Source organism: Odocoileus virginianus, unplaced genomic scaffold (genome assembly GCF_023699985.2).
Source record: "Odocoileus virginianus isolate 20LAN1187 ecotype Illinois unplaced genomic scaffold, Ovbor_1.2 Unplaced_Contig_14, whole genome shotgun sequence".
Taxonomy (NCBI): Eukaryota; Metazoa; Chordata; class Mammalia; order Artiodactyla; family Cervidae; genus Odocoileus; species Odocoileus virginianus.
Genome location: NW_027224331.1, coordinates 1,882,912 through 1,900,873, shown reverse-complemented (window position 1 = coordinate 1,900,873; position 17,962 = coordinate 1,882,912). Strand labels below are relative to the sequence as shown.

The 17,962-nt window shown below is 41.8% G+C and overlaps 1 long non-coding RNA gene across 1 annotated transcript in view; it reads right to left on the bottom strand.

Annotated features, from left to right (window-relative positions):
- The window catches only part of LOC139033985 (uncharacterized), a 46,437-nt gene that overhangs the window by 26,622 nt on the left and 1,853 nt on the right, over nt 1–17,962 (bottom strand). The window contains exon 2 of the long non-coding RNA XR_011486463.1: nt 13,872–14,087. This is a non-coding gene — a long non-coding RNA (uncharacterized lncRNA). The remainder of the gene's footprint in view (nt 1–13,871; nt 14,088–17,962) is intronic.

Below are 17,962 nucleotides of genomic sequence, written 5' to 3'. Positions count from 1 at the left end.
GGTTTTCAAATCCAGCACCTCCACGGCCTTCAGAAACCCTGGCCAGCTAGAAGGATGGTCTGGAGTGGCCTGGGCAACCATGAGGCATCACCCTGGCCTGGCCACCCCTCCTCCCTTAATGGGTAAAAATTCACAGACTGGACTATCCTCCAGGGCATGTCCCCCTTCCTACACATTCCCCCTTTAATGTTGGTGGTGGAGGGGCTAGTGTTTGCCAACTCCCTGGTTCTTCACAGTTTTAATAAACTTCATTTCTCCAGAAAGATGTGTCACCCTCAGTTCTACATCCTCTCCAGTTAGAGAAGTGTGTAGTCAGGTAGGACTTGGAGTTAATGACCTAAGAATTAGCACAATCATTCTCAAGAGAGACAACTGCTGCACTGCAGGGCAGAAATGCAGAAACAGTGTATTATCCTCCTGCATTGACAATACTGAACGTTTTCAGAAGGGCTGAGGGGAACTTTTGATCTCTGCAGCCTGAGTTAATCAGGACCAGGAGGTCTAGGATAGGATAGTAAGTCCCCTGAACCAGCTGGTGTGTGGTGTGGTCAGCTCCCTGTGCAGATGAGTTTCCTGAATGTCCTGCAGGAGTTGGGCGCTCTCCTCTCCCCTGTGGGGAGGGGCCCTGATGGGTGGAACTTTGTTAGAACACTGCTTCTGTGTTATGTTTTGACCTCTTGGCATGTGGGATCTTAGCCCCCTGACCAGGGATGGAACCCACACCCCTTGCATTGGAAGGCAAAGTCCTACCACTGGACTGCCAGGGGAAGTCCTTTTTTGATGCATGGGTTTGACTGCAGGGACTGGAAGATTTGAAACACTGCATTTGTTAGCACTACCTAGTTCCTTCGTTCAGAGTCCTGACTCTGGGAACGCACACTCTCGGTGGCAACGCCTGCACCGTTCCGTTGGATCTTGTGTGCTTACGTGTCACTTGCCCACTGTGGAATCCTTCACCACAAGACACAGAGCACTCTGACCACGTGCCTGTGAGCCACCTGAGAATAAAAACTACAGGAGCTTAGTAGGTCAGACCCCATGGGGACTGTCTTCCAAAGGGAAAGCCCATCCTAGCATTATGATTGGTTCAGGGCCTACACACACGTATCTGGGAATGGGCAGCAGCACATATAATTCCCAGCCATATTCTCAGATTTTCTTTCACTCAGAAGCAAAAGAATTGCCATGTAGAGACAACAGCATGGAGGTGGGATAAAGTCATCCTCAGGGATGTGAAAGCCACCATCTATGTGGCCTCAGAGAGCAGAGCTAGGGCAAAATTAGGTGGAAATTTCAAAAAGGTGGATTTCAACTCATTGAAACCAAAGGGAAGAAAAAGGAAGCACATATATGCTCCTTGTTGTTGTTGTTCAGTGTCTGACTCTTTGCGACCCCATGGGCTATAGCCCACCAGGCTCCTCTGTCCATGGGATTTCCCAGGCAAGAATACTGGAGTAGGCTGGTATTTGCTCCTCCAAAGGATCTTCTCAACCCAGCAATCGAACCAGTGTCTCCTTCAGCTCCTGCATTAGCAGGCAGATCCTTTGCCACTAGCTCCATCTTGGAAGATGAACTGGAACATTGCAATTGATATATATATATATACATTGATATGTATAAAACAGATAACGAATGAGACCCCAAAGGACAGCACAGGGAACTCTACTCAGTGCTCTGTGGTGACCTAAATGGGAAGGAAATCCAAAAAGGAGGGGATGTATGTATATATGGGGCTGGTTCACTTTGCTGTGCAGCAGAAACTAACATGTAAAGCAACTATACTAAAAAAAAAAAAAAAGTAAAATAAAAGATGTTTCTGCTTATAGAGTGACAAGGCACTCTACATGAAAGTCTCTCAGTTGTGTCTGATGCTTTGTGACCCCATGGACTACAGTCCATGGAATTCTCCAGGCCAGAATACTGGAGTGGGTAGCCTTTCCCTTCTCCAGGGGATCTTCCCAACCCAGGGATCAAACCCAGGTCTCCTGCATTGCAGGCGGATTCTTTACCAGCTGAGCCACAAGGGAAGCCCAAAGATGAGGAAACTGGGGGTAATTTATCAAGGATAACATAGTAACTACTGGCATTCTTTTACCCTGCCTCAGCAATATCACAGGTGAGAGATGCAATTTAAGGTCATCCAAGGTGACAAAGAATCCTAGGAAAATTCAAAAATAATATTTTGGGGCATGTATTTTTCTGATTCCAAAAATGAATAAACAAACAGCAATATCCACTTGTTAAAATAATTCTTTGCTATTAAAGACAAAGAATGTAACATATATAAGTGAAAGGAAAGCATATTTTAAGAAAAATATTATCAGAAACAGAAGGAAAGGTTATAGCATCTCCTTAAAATTTAATGACAATAAAATTCAAGGAAACGTTCTATAAAACAAAAGATAAATAAATAAAAAAGTCAGAACATGAACTTCCCTGGTGGTCCAGGAGTTAAGAATTTGCCTGCCATTTTAGGGGACAAGGGTTCAATTCCTGAGATCCCACATGCTGCAGAGCAACTAAGCCCACGTGCCACAACTACTGAAGCCCGTGCACCTAGGGCCCGTGCTCCACAACTGGAGAACCACGGCAATGAGAAACCTGCACACCACAACTAGACCGTAGCCCCTGCTCACAGCAACTAGAAAGAGCACACAGCAACAAACACCATGGCAGTGGGGGGCGGGGGGGCAAAAAAACCAGCCAAAACACGGCTGGGAAAACAGTCTTTGGCTTCATTGAGAAAAGACTGAAAAACTACAAAATAATGCAAAGTTCGCTCTGTGACAGAAGAAAATCCATATGAATAGTAAAAAATACATTCATGATAAGGATAGCAAGTGGTTTTGTTTGAAGGGGAGATGCGCATCCAAAACAGAGGAAAAAAACACAAACAGGCAAGGGAAGTATCATGTGTTAAAAACAGAGAAAAGAGTCAATACAGAGAGTTGGTGAGCCTTTAAAATAACAGAAAAACAATAGAAAAGAGGCACTAGTGCAATAGAAGAAAACTTTCATGCACTCAAGAAAGATTTGAATCTATGTCCTAAAAATTCTGCTTACCAAAATTTTTGAAAAGAAAATAATACCTGGACTTATTCTAGAAAAATCCTCTAATTTTAAGTATATGAAGAAAAACCTAATCTTTAAGCAGGAAGAAAAGGCTCACAACAAAAGGATAAAGGACAGTTTAGGCACAAATACTTCCTCTTCATTATTCAGAGCCATGTGTTCAGAGTTTTAAGATAAAAAGAAGACAGTTTATTAAACAAGAGTTCATACTTCTGCTCATTTGAGGGTATAAGAAAGGCATTCTTAAATAGAGAGTCTTAGAGATTATGCCATCTATATAAGCTCCCAGAAAAAAATGCAGAAAGATACACTCCCATTTAATGAGAATTTAATTTTTAAAATTACTATGGGAAGAAAACAAAAACAAAACAAGATTCAGTACTGCATGAACACTGTATTATGTTTTATTTAAATTTTAAAAAGGAAATTTGACGATGGAAATTAAATGCCTTCAATGAACCCATCTCTGGCCCCCAACTTCCAGCCCAGCAAATGTGTCCTAAGCAGACAATTAGAGATGTAGAGAGGAGCAATTTGAGATTTGCTACAGTTTTATTTATCATAGTGAATAATTAGATACAAATTGCAGAAGGCCAGAAAGATCTTTCTAAAAATGTAATCATTATGATTACATCACTTGTTAAAAATCCCTAAATGACTCTCACTGCCTCCAGATGAAGTCCAAATTCCTTTATGAGCCATGAAAGGCCTCCAAGACTTGCCCACTTTCCCAGGCTGTCATTACCACCTCCTTAGCCTCCAGCCCGCTCTCCTCACTCAGTACCTCAGTGTCCAGGTGTGGTGGCCCCCATGGACCAGCTGGCCTACACACAACCTCAATGCCTGACGGGCTGTTCTAACACCCATGTACATCTTAGGGCATCACTTCATGTACCAGCTCTCCCAGGAAGCCATCCCTGAGCTTTAAGCCTCACAACACAGCAATCTAATTGCTAACTTCTCTGTCTGCCCTATGAGACCAACCCAAGGATGGGAGAGCCTCGAATTCAGGTCTCCTAACACAAAATTGGAGCTCTTCCTCATATCACAGGCCAGAGCATCACCATCCGCCACTTAGTAGATCTGAAATGTTGGGAGATAATTCCTTAATCTACACCTTTGTTTCCTTGTTCCCAAAATGAAGCTAATAATAACACCTCTTCATGGGGTCATTGTGAGAATTAAATCAGAATTAATCCACATACAACACTGAGGACACAATCTGGCACAAAGTCCACAATATTAGTTGTTACTGCTGTTGTTGTGAGAAAACAGCATGCCTAAAATATAACCTGATTCAACTTGAGCAAACACAAATGGAGAGGCTAAAATTGCAGTGGAGAAAATATACAAAGTGTTCTAAATCTGTTTCACTTCCTTGTTTCTCATACATGCAAAACGGAGGGAAGGCAGCATGACTAAACTCTGAATCCCATAGAAACTGGGAAGGATCCAGGGAAGAGTTTTTAAAACAATGATGAACCATATCAACTGCTGACACATTCCACAGCTGAAAGCTAAGGAGGTTAAAAGTGCAGTTCCCCTGGCTTCACTTTATAAGCTGTAATTTTTATTTTCCTAATTAAAAAGAAAAGCCTTTTGAACATCCGCTCTTTACGTAAATTCAGAGCTCGGGTCATGGTAAACCACAGAGGCAGAAATATTTATCTTCTCCAGGAGGCTTTGGCAGACATTCCTCAAGGAATCCGAAATACAGCTATGTTCATATTCTCACTCACTATCAACAGGCAAGCATCCCCAAACCACAAAGACAGGGGGAATAAAAGGATGAAGTGGAAGCTGAGATACGTTGTGGTTTTGTTTGGAAATCAAGGGAACGACTAGAGTCAGAGTGGTGGGAGGAAACCATAAACTTCACACTAGACGCGGGAACAGGGCAGAAACTGCCAGGCAGTGTGAATTATAAAGGAAAACTGCAGAGAGACCACAGAGGGAGGGAGGGAGGGGGAAGGTAGGGAGAAGCAGCCCCTCAGGACCAGAAACAGGTGCTGGGGAGGAAGAAGCAGTCCCAAGGGGGAGAAGGCGGGTCAGCTTTGCTCAGTGAACGTGAACAGGAAGAGCCACCACCAAAGTCAGGTGGGGCTGACAGCACACGCAGGCTTGAGGAGGAACATGGGGCCAGACCCTGCTGCAGCTTACACGACGTGGCCCTTCTCCAGTTGGGTAAAACTTAGGACCCTGGCTTCCTTGGTGGCTCAGTCGGTAACCCACCTGCCAATGCAGGAGACATGAATTCAATCCCTGGGTCGGGAAGATCCCCTGGAGAAGTGAATGGCTACCCACTCCAGTATTCTTGCCTGGGAAATCCCAAGGACAGAGGAGCCTGGCCCAAATAGTTGCATATGACTGAGCAACTAAGACCACCACCACCAAGAGGGACCCTAGAGATTATCTGGTACAACAGTTCCCAAATTTGGATGCACCCCTGCCCCCGCTGGTCACCCAGGGTGTTTGCTAAAACATGCTGCTGACAAATCCATAGAGATGGAAGTAGAACAGAGATGACCACAGGCTGCAGGGGAAGGACAGGGGATGGGGAGTCAGTGCTTCCTGGGTACAGAATTTGTGGTGGGGATGATGAAAACTCCTGGAGATGGATGGTGGTGAGGGTTGCACAACAGTGTCAATGTATTTAATACCAGTGAACTGTACACTTAAAAAGAGTTAAGATGCTCCACTTTAGGTTATGTCTATTTCACCACAATTGGACCCACTCCCAGAATGCCTGACTTGGTGAGGTCCAGAAATCTGTATTTTAAATAGCACCACAGGTGCTTCTAAAGAAAGCAATCTGAGGACCACACTTTAAAAAGTGGTATTGTGGGGACTTCCCTGGTGGTCCAGTGGTTAAGACTCTGAGCTTTCAATACAGGTGGCACAGGTTCCATCCCTGGTCTGAGAACTAAGATCCCACATGTTGTATGGCATGGCCCCAAAAAAATTTTTTTATAGTGGTATTCTGGTTATCAAAAGCAGGCCTTCTCTTTTAGAGCTACACACTGAAATATTTATGAATGAAATGATATGCTCTCTGAGTGTGCTTCAAAAATGCCCCACTGGGGTGGAGGCAGCGGTGAAAAAGAAACAAGAGAGGCTCTGAGTTAACTGTTGCAGTTGAGTGACAGATACATGGGGGGTCACCACACTGTTCTCTCCTCTTTCATACAGGCTTGATATTTTCTATAACAACCAAAAAAAAAAAAAAAGATTTTTAAAATCCAGGTGGAGGCCATTCCCAACGGAGAGGAGAACATGATTAAGGCAAAGGAGGTGAGTGGCAGCTCACTGCAGGCAAGAAACAGCCAACAGCAGAGAGTGCTGGAGCACCCCATTCCAGTCTAAGCAGGAGGCCAGGAGGTGGGGGGGTGGAGAGCGGGGTGTGCAGCCAGAGATGAGGCTGGGAGCCAAGAAGGATGATACCCCGATATGACTTGTTGGCTGGTGAATGAGCGTAAGTCTTCGGGAAATGCAAAACATTATAAGGAAAGATCAGACTTGTGCCTTAGCCAGACTACTTTGGGTTAGAGGGCATTTTTGAGATCGAGTGGGGAGCAAATCAGAAGGCTGTTGTAGGTGTCCTGGTATATGATCTCAGGACCTGAACAAGGATGGCAGTGGGGATAGAGAGAAGGAGCTGCAACAGAGAAAGATTTTAGTGGATGTGACTTCACAACTCAGTAGTTATTACAGACAGGGGAAATATGAGCAAGAGGCAAAGAATGATGGCAGGCTTCTAGTCTAAGGAACTGACAGCAAAGCCTGGAACCATACTTGCGTGGTTGAGATTCAATCAATGAGTAACTTGTGTTCAAGCAACTTTCTCCAAGGGGAGTATTTCCACCATTAAATTGTAGAAATACTGTTCCTGGGCCCTCATACGTGCAAGTCCCTGAGCACTTTGCATTTCATGAGAATGACAATCGCTCTTTATCTGGTCATCCAGGAAGGGTGTGGGTTTAGGAGCTAGGATGAGCTTGTTTTAAAGGGTGTTTAGAGCCTTGCAGGATCTTGGGCAATCAAATAACTTCCTGAGCACTGACATTTATTTCTTAATTTTTAAATTTACAATTCATCCAAATCTTGCAGTCAAAAAAAAATGTGAAAACATCACAGGAAAATAATATCTGAAAATATCTGATTGCCTTGTGATTCATAGGGGATAAGCCTAAACCGCCCTTGAAATTGAGGGACTACTAAATATTGGCCCTCAGATCTCATCATAATCAATGATGAGCAACTTTTTAAGAATTGCCAGAAGTATTTTCAAGTTCAGTGACTTCTCCTGAAGTCAATATTGCTAGCTGTAATGATTTAAAAATCACTAATTGATAAACATCAATAAAATTAATTAACATCCACATAGCCAATTTCTATAGAGCCAGGCATAACAGAGTCTAAATTAATAAGATGGGATTCTTACTTTGCAGTGCAGTTGATGAGACAAGTTACACAAGATAGGAGATAATGTAAATAAAAATTTAAGCTATATGATCAGTGCGCTGGGGAATAAATACTGATATATAAATCGTCACTTCTGTGAAGGATTATTTCATAGTTCCAGCCTATGATTTCTTAATCTGTTCATAGAAGTCAGTGTTTAAGTAGGGGTCTTTACTCCAGATGAAGCAAAGTGTGAATTTTCCAGATCAGTCAAATTTAATCCTTCAAGAAACAAACAATTTTTTGAGTCAACTTCTGTTAGAGATCTCTGAAAATTGAATTCTACATTACAAAAAATTCCAACATTTCTGCCTGCAAAATCAAGTATATGGAGCTGTGGTAGCCACTAGGAATATTCATAAGTATTCAGCCCATGGAGGACGGCACTTCCCCACTCCCTTGGGAATTAAGTGTGATCACTGACTATCTTTGGCCAATGAAATATGCATCTAAGTGTCTCTGTCACTTCTGTTAGACGCTTCAAGGGTCAGTGTGTAAGTCACACATTCCCCTCCTCGCTACTGTACTTATTATGCAAAATGTGTGTGCAAATAAAGCCTCCCTCAGACTGGGTTTCTGAGACATAAAAGGGCAGAGACCCCTGCTGACCCACACTGACCAAGGCGCATGAGCTAAAAGTTATCTTTAGTTGTTTTAAGCTCAGAGTTTTGAGGGGTTGCTTATTACTGAAGGAAAACCTAGCCTGTATTATATTGGAATTCTATTTAACCATTAATGGACAGAGCAAGGTCATTAACATCATGGTGTTGTTTGAAACTGGACACTTCACATTAAAATCTAGATTTCTGGCACCTGTTGACAAAAATCCTGACATGTTTATACATGGTTCACCCCTTGAGCACATCAACAAGCAGGTATATATCCTCCAGCTCATGACAGCCCTCGTGACTCACTATGACTATACCTGAGCAGTCTTCCTCCCTGGGGAGGGGGGATGTGTGCAGATGTTTGAGTTTCAACCTCTATCCTAAACTGTCTAAGCATCACACACCTATTGTGCTGACTGTTGTCTACTAGAATTGCATCTCATTTCCAGTTACAAACTTCAGTGATACTTGTAGCAACACAAAAAGTACAAATATCATCAATACAGCACAACAGTTAAGAAAATAGATTTTGGAATTCAGTTTCCTAGGTTCAAATACCAGCTCTACCATTTTCTAGCTGTATCATCAGGGCAAATCACTTAGCCTCTTCAAATTCCAGTTTCCTTATGAACAGAGTGAGGATAATGACTATCCCAGCTTCAGAGTGTCTGATGAGCTAACACAGTCAAGGGCTTAGACAGTGCCTGACCCCGAGTAAGCATCCAGTATGTGTTGGATGCTATTCTTTTTACTAGAAACAGAGTGATTTCTTCATTTACCCAGTCATCAAGGAATTCAATAAACCTGAAAGATACAATGGACTTGTTCTGCAGATCTGGTTCCAACCAGGTCCTGTTTCTGGTAAAAATCAGGGCCCCAAAGCAGAAGCAAATTTCATTGGGTTTTGTTGTCTCATGCTAGATGCTGTGCTCAGACTCCTGGTAGGCTGTTCCTAGGAGCATGGTGACACAGTCATGTAAGAGAGCAAACTGTAAACACACTTGCAAAAATTGTTTGTAGCCTCTGCCAAGTGAACATCAGGACTCAGTTCACTGATCCCGAGGCAATCAGAGAGGACCACACAGCTTACTTTCTCCCATTCTGACAACTGTGGATGGCCACAGCCACACTGTCCAGGAAAGGGAATTTATGTGAACACTATCCCGCGGAAGGAAAGATACTGAATTCAACTGAGAAGCATGTGAGTCACTTCTGAAGAAGTGCATACAATTCTTTTGACCTGAATGGCCTTGCCAGAAGAGAACTCAGCTTTCAGCAAGGTACCACCTGCCCCCAAAATCCACTTGTCCAACAGACTAACAAAAACATGTTAGGAAGCACACATTCTACCTTTTTTTTTTTTTTTTTTGGATCCTAGTTCCCCAACCAAGGACCAAACCTGCGCCCCACCCTCTGCATTGGAAGCATGGAGTCTTAACCCCTGAACTGCCAGGGAAGTCCCAGGAATCACACATTCTAGAGGGGCTAATCAGCATTGAAAACAACCTTTATCCTGTGCACCTGCTCAGTCGCTCAGTCGTGTCCAACTCTTTGTGAACCCATGGACTGTAGCCCACCAGGCTCCTCTGTCCATGGCATTTCACAGGCAAGAATACTGGAGTGGATTGCCATTTCCTACTCCAGGGGATCTTCCTGACCCAGGGATCGAATCCAGGTCTCCTGCACTGACAGGCAGATTTTTTTTTTTTTTTTACCACTGAGCCACCTGGGAAGCCCTCTTGTTATCCCAACTTAACCTATTATTATCTGCTCTGACCCCATCTTCCCCAGATAATCTGCCACACTGCCACTTGAGTGACCTTCCCAGAGACAATTCCAACCAAGCTATTTCTTATAAAATTCTTCACTGGCTCCTCTTACAACTTTGAGAATCAGTTCATGATTGGTTTCCACCTACGTCTGCAGCCTCAACTCCTAGCATTGTCCCACAGGTATTTTTTCACCTCAACTCTACAGAATGAGTCAAAGATGCTTAAACACACCTACTGTCACATCTCTTTACAAACTCTATTCTTCTGCCTGGTATTCTCTTCCTCATCTTGGTTTATGTAACTTTACTCAAGTCTTCAAAGCCTCAGTGTCCAAATATTACCTGGATTGCATTGCTCCTCTTTAGCCCAGACTAAATTGTTTTTAGTGAATCAACAATTCACTGTCAAAAACTTGGAAAACTAAAAAGCATAATTTCACTGACCAAAAATAGCTATTATTATTATTTTGTGGAAGAGCCCAAAAGTTAACTGGTGGTTATAAAGGGAAATCATTGACAGCATATATAATAAAAGAATAAAGTCATAAACTCTGACCTTTGGGAAGATTAGTCAACAGTAAACATCAAATAAGATGGTTTAAGAGTAGAAGAGAAAGGAAGAGCAATTGGTTAGGCCACCAAAGGAGATTGGCTACTCTAGTTTTGGGGTAAAAAGGTGAAAGTGGGAGGGGGAAGAAAAGTGAAATGTGAGAAATTTGATAGAAGTACCAGGATAGAGGACATGTAAGCAAATACACTTGGTGACCACATGAATTCAGGAAGGTGACACTGAGAATTGTGGTGTCATAAACAGAAATTAACAGAAATAGCAGTTTGAATAACTAGTGGATCTGGGAAGAACAATACTAGTTCATTTGAGAAAGGGTGAGGACTGGAGGAATTCCCATGGTGTATTGGAGGAATCTGTGGAATCTCCCAGAATGGACATCAAACTTGAACCAGAAAATTCAAGATTGGAGGTTGAGACAGAAATAAAAGAGAGACCAAGAGATATGAACAACCTTTGCATTTGCAAGTAGATAAGACTCATTTATTCAACCAGTTTTTAACTGAGGACCTTTAATGGGGACAGACATTGTGGGAGTATTGGAGTATGGCAGTGAGTTGAAATGCATGAGTTAAGATAAAGAATGTCACGGTAGTTCAAAAGACAAGATCCAACTATGTTGTCTGAGGATAAAATTGACTCAGCAATGGATTAGATGTGTAGATTGAAAGAGAAGAATCAAGAATTATTTTTAAAATGGTACAGATGAACCTATCTGCAAAACAGAGACAGAGACATAGAGAACAAACATATGGACACCAAGTGGGGAAAAGGGGGTGGGGTGAATTGGGAAATTGATATTGACACATATACACTACCATGTATAAAACAGATAACGAATGAGCCAACATTCGCTGGATCATCGAAAAAGCAAGAAAGTTCCAGAAAAACATCTATTTCTGCTTTATTGACTATGCCAAACCCTTTGACTGTGTGGATCACAATAAACTGTGGAAAATTCTGAGCGAGATGGGAATACCAGACCACCTGACCTGCCTCTTGAGAAACCTATATGCAGGTCAGGAAGCAACAGTTAGAACTGGACATGGAACAACAGACTGGTTCCAAATAGGAAAAGGAGTATGTCAAGGCTGTATATTGTCACCCTGCTTGTTTAACTTATATGCAGAGTACATCATGAGAAACACTGGGCTGGATGAAGCACAAGCTGGAATCAAGATTGCCGGGAGAAACATCGATAACCTCAGATACGCAGATGACACCACCCTTATGGCAGAGAGAGAAAAGGAACTAAAAAGCCTCTTGATGAAAGTGAAAGAGGAGAGTGAAAAAGTTGGCTTAAAGCTCAACATTCAGAAAACTAAAATCATAGCATCTGGTCCCATCACTTCATGGCAAATAGATGGGGAAACAGTGGAAACAGTGTCAGACTTTATTTTTGGGCTCCAAAATCACTGCAGATGGTGATTGCAGCCATGAAATTAAAAGATGCTTACTCCTTGGAAGGAAAGTTATGACCAACCTAGACAGCATATTAAAAAGCAGAGACATTACTTTGCCAACAAAGGTCCATCTAGTCAAGGCTGTGGTTTTTCCAGTGGTCATGTATGGATGTGAGAGTCTGGACTGTAAAGAAAGCTGAGTGCCAAAAAATTGATGCTTTTGAACTGTGGTGTTGGAGAAGACTCTTGAGAGTCCCTTGGATTGCAAGGAGATCCAACCAGTCCATCCTAAAGGAGATCAGTCCTGGGTGTTCATTGGAAGGACTGATGTTGAAGCTGAAACTCCAGTCCTTTGGCTACCTCATGCGAAGAGTTGACTCATTGGAAAAGACCCTGATGCTGGGAGGGATTGGGGGCAGGAGGAGAAGGGGACAACAGAGGATGAGATGGCTGGATGGTATCATCAACTCGATGGACATGAGTTTGGGTAAACTCCGGGAGTTGGTGATGGACAGGGAGGCCTGGCGTGCTGCAATTCATGGGGTCGCAGGGTCGGACACGACTGAGTGACTGAACTGAACTGAATGAGAAGCTACTGTCCAGCACAGGGAACTCCACTCAATGCTCTGTGTGACGTAAACAGGGGAGGAAATCCAAAAAAGAGGGGATATATGTACATGTATGGCTGATTCACTTTGTTGTCCAGCAGAAACTAACACAACATTGTAAATCAACTATACTCCAATAAAAGTTATTTTTTTTTTAAAAAAAAGAATGACTCCAAGGTTTTGTGGTGAGCAACTGGAGGTTGTTTTCTAGATGAAGGGATGCAAGAAAGAGAAGCTCATCTGATGAGCAAGACCATGACTTCCTCTAAGCATATGAAGTCAGAGGTGCCTGGCAGGGTCTGACACTTAGTAGATGGTTAGGGTCATTTGCTACTGTTACTGCTGTTTTTGTTATGAACATAATAGGGTAGATGGAATAGTAAGCATTCACTATGCTTACATTTTTTCCAGTGATCAAAGGAATGGAGTAGAATTCTATCTTTTCCCTACAATCCCCACACTGTCTCAGCAACCTGTCATAGTCCCCTGAGTTCTCACCCCCATTACAAGCTGCGGGGGTTATACCTCAGCCACATTCATCACAGCTCTGCAAAGTCCTCTCTGAAAAGTTTACTGGAGTACATTCACACTAATTACTTAGTAAATAAGTCATTGCTCCCACAGGCCTCAAATGATGAATTTAACAAGAGAATTCAGAGAACCTATTGATACCAATAAACCAGTGGTTCTCAAAGTGGGGTCCCTGGGCCAGCATCAGCAGCATATCCTTAGAACTTGCTAGAAAGCAAATTTTGAGACCCTCTCCCAGAACTTTTGGGTCAGAAGCTCTGGAATTAGGGCCCAGAACACTGCTTTTAACAAGTCCTTCACGTGATTCTGATGTACTTTCAAGCTGGAGAACCATGGATCTAGAAAAATCCACAAGTCATACATTACAATCTTTTGACTTTATATGGGCAAAATGATGTCCAAAATATGGACATCATTGTAGGCTGAACACTGCTGGGCTCAGAAGTCCTCTGCATCCAGAGGGTAGTCCTGAGGCAGAGAAAAAGGGCCACAGGCACACTGCGAGCTGAGCTGGGCCAGCACAAGGCTGAACAAGTTCCCCTGAGTCCCATGAGAGCAGACCCCCACCTGCTTCTCTCCAGAAGTCACTTCATTCCTTTGCCTTTTTTTAACTTCAAAACAGAATCTTCAGTGTGGAATTCTACTGTTACCTCTCTGATCATGGTATTTTAAATAAGTAAAACATAATCTTCAGGTAAGTAATACTCCTTAAAATACATTTTACATTAAAATTCTCAAAGACAATATTTCATCTGCATGAACAGAAGTACAGAACAGAAAGGTTATTTTTACTGACCATGGTCGCGGCACCGGCTGGAGCCAGGGGTCCGGGAAGCCAGTGTGGCTTACCTGGCAGATGCCACTGATACACATGTCCAAGGGGTCAGCGGTGCACCAAGTCCCATCCAGGACAAAGTTTTGTCCCTGTGCCTGACACCTGAGCATGCAGTGGGTGGCAGGGTCATTGTACTGTGGAAGCCATTCATAATAACATCCCTGGTACTGAACATCATTGTAGGCTGAACACTGCTGGGCTCGGAAGTCTTCCGCATCCAGAGGGCAGTCCTGAGGCAGAGAAAAAGGGCCACAGGCACATCGCAAGGTGAGCTGGGCCAGCTCAAGGCTGAGCAAGTTTCCCCGAGTCCCATGAGAGCAGACCCCACCTGCTTCTCTCCGAAAGTCATTTCATTCCTTTGATTTGTTTTTTTTAACTTCAAAACAGAATCTTCAGTGTGGAATTCTACTGGTACCTCTCTGACCACAGAGGGGATCACCTCACTTATTCTGATTATTTTTCCACTCAGGTAGTTTTTTCCAGATAATTAAAGCTTACCCTACATAAATGCCAAATTCTGTTCTATTTCAACCACATTATTAATTTTCAAATACATTACACAACCTCCTTCTTTTTTGAAACAAGGGGAAATGGGATTTTTTTGAGTTTTCCAGGTGATCTAAGGTCTCCATAGGAAATATTAATCATCATCCATGCCTTCAGGAGCCATTTCAGCATAAATTATTATTAGCCATTATTTTAACTGGCCCCAAACTGCTGCACTAATGTGGGAACTTGTGTTTGTTTCACTGTCTTTGTCGTCTAGTTCATCGCCTTTCCTCTCTGGCCCTCAGGCCTCCAGCCATCACTCTTTCTTTACTGGAACTCAGTGCCTGCCTGGCACTGGCTCTAGAACATGAAGAGATAACATAGCTTTTTCAAACCCTGTCTACAACAGAAGCAAAGAAACACACCCAAGGAGCTCTCATACTAATAGTAAGAAGTGTTTGTACAAGACTCAGTAACTCAAAGATCTTCTTTAATCACTAACCGATCTCATCAGATAGTTTCCAAAGCAAGATGCTGAATGACAAAAACATCACTTTACTCTTCAAAACTGAGCACAGACTTCCCAATTAATGGGAATGAATTCACTTCCCAATCAAAGGAAACAGATACAGAAAGGTAATATTTTTTTCGTATTGTAAAAGAAATAAATGTTCATTGTAAAAACTCTGCAATAGTTTCTATTAAAAAAATTACAAAGATTCTTATACATAAATCTTTGAAGAAATGTTTTATTTCCCAAGGACAAATTTCTGGAAATGAAATTTATGAGAAAAAGGGTATATTTCATGAGATTTTTCAACATATTGCATCATTGCCCTCCAGGAAGGTCTTGATATTATTATCATCAGGCAACCTAAGTTCCCTTTTCTCAGTACCTCTTCTCAGTTTGGATATAATTTTCTAACATTTTTTCTAATCATAAGTGTTAAATAGAGTTTCAGTTTTTTTTTTAATTTTCAATGCTTTAATTGGCATTTCTTTCTTACTTAGGTTTAATGTCTTTTCATGTAATTTGCTTTTTTGCATTAAGTCTTCAAAATTTTCTTGTTTTCTGCCCTTCATTTGTTTATTGGAATGTTTGTGCTTTTATTATTTTAACAGGTAAAGCTATTACATTTCATACATTTCATAGTGAAGTTATCAATTCTTTGTCATCTGTACTGGAAATATTTTCCCCATTTAATTCTTGTTTTTGGTGCTTTGTGAAGTCAAGAAGTATTACATTTTTATGTAATCATTTTAAGCTTTCTTTGCTAATGAGATATGCTTTTCCCACCCTGACCTGAAAACAGATAAATACTTAAATATATTTTTCTAGTTCTTTTATAGTTTAGTGATTAAGTATAACTCTTTATTCCATTTGGAATTTATTTTGATCTATGGGGTAAGGTAGAACTCAAACTTTATTTTTCTGCAAATAGTTATTAACAGATTACCAGCCAGAATTTTAAAATATAATTTCTTTTATTTATCCCCTTTTCCTACTTGATTTTTGTATTTTATTGTGCTTATGCTTTGGGCCTTCATAAAGAACCTCAAATTCTTTTTGAATATAGGTAGGGAATAAATAAAATATAATTAATAAACTTTCCCCTGGAATTAGTTGTATTACTTTATTGTGAATCAATCTAAAATCTTATATTGTGTCCACATTTTTCTTTGTTTTAGCAAGATTAACCCTTAACCAAGGTCACACCTATGGAAGAAAGAATCAAATTAAAGAGGATTAAAATTGGATGACATTTTTCTCTTGGAATAAGGGTTTTGTCTTCCATCTAGCCATAGAGAAGATTATCAGTAATAAAGTTATCTCACCTGTTTTCTCAACCATGGCCAATTTTCTCGATATCTGATTCTTTGAAATCCAAACCAGAGGGTATAAGAGAGCAGGGTAAAAATAACTTCCCCTGCATCAGGCTCACTTACCATCCTAAGCGTGCTCTAGGAACTTCAAGTGCTAGCTGTCTGACTCTTGAACATCTTAAACCCCCCAAACCAATCAAGCTTTACAAAATCAGCTATGTTTAATTAACAGAAAACAGCTAGGAAGGAACTTATATGCAGAGAACATCATGAGAAATGCCAGGCTGGATGAAGCACAAGTTGCAATCAAGATATTCGGGAGAAATATCAATAACCTCATACATGCAGATGACACCACCCTTATGGCAGAAAGTGAAGAACAACTAAAGAGCCTCTTGATGAAACTGAAAGAGGAGAGTGAAAAAGTTGGCTTAAAACTTAACATTCAGGAAACTAAGATCATGGCATCTGGTCCCATCACTTCATGGCAAATAGATGGGGAAACAATGGAAACAGTGACATACGTTAATTTAGGGGGCTCCACAATCACTGCAGATGGTGACTGTGCCCATGAAATTAAAAGACGTTTGCTCCTTGGAAGAAAAGCTTTGACCAACCTAGACAGCATATTAAAAAGCAGAGACATTACTTTGTCAACAAAGGTCCATCTAGTCAAGGCTGTGGTTTTTCCAGTGGTCATGTATGGATGTGAGAGTTGGATTGTAAAGAAAGCTGAGTGCCAAAAAATTGATGCTTTTGAACTGTGGTGTTGGAGAAGACTCTTGAGAGTCCCTCGGACTGCAAGGAGATCCAACCAGTCCATCCTAAAGGAGATCAGTCCTGGGTGTTCATTGGAAGGACTGATGCTGAAGCTGAAACTCCAATACTTTGGCCACCTCATGCGAAGGTTGACTCACTGGAAAAGACCCTGATGCTGGGAGGGATTGGGGGCAGGAGGAGAAGGGGACAACAGAGGATGAGATGGCTGGGTGGCATCACCGACTCGATGGGCATGAGTTTGAGCAAGCTCTGGGAGTTGGTGACGGACAGGAAAGCCTGGTGTGCTGCAGTCCATGGGGCTGCAAAGAGTTGGACACGACTGAGAGACTGAATTGAACTGACAAGAATAAGTGAAAACTAACAATGTGCCAAGAAGTGTAAAGGAGGAAACTCTATTATTAAAAGATCCCATCATCAAGACCTTTACCTTTAATATTTTAGTAATTCCTCTTCCAGTGTTTCTGCCATAATTTATTTATAGCCCATTCAACTTTGTATTCAGTTTAATCTAAAATTATAACCACATTCCCATTTTATTAATAATTCCTTGGAAAAAATTGCTTAAGGACTTCACAGTAATCCATTATAAATATATAATATCTGTCTTACAGTTTTGAATTTTCTTAAACTGTGGTAAAATACATATCACATAAAATTTACCATCCTAACCAATTTTAAGTATACTATGCAAGACTGTAAGTATGTTCACACTGTTGTACAGACACTGGGCTTCCCTGGTGGCTCAGATGGTAAAGAATCTGCCTGCAGTGCAGGAGACCTGGGTTTGATCCCTGGGTGGGGAAGATCCCCTGGAGTAGGAAATGGCAACCCACTCTGGTATTCTTGCCTGGAGAATCCCATGGACAGAGGAGCCTGGCAGGCTACAGTCCATGGGATTGCAAAGAGTTGGGCATGACTGAGTAACTAATACACACACACATACACAGACATTACCTTTTGTGGGCACCTGTGCTGTCTCTTCATTTTCTCTACTTTTAAATTTTACATACAG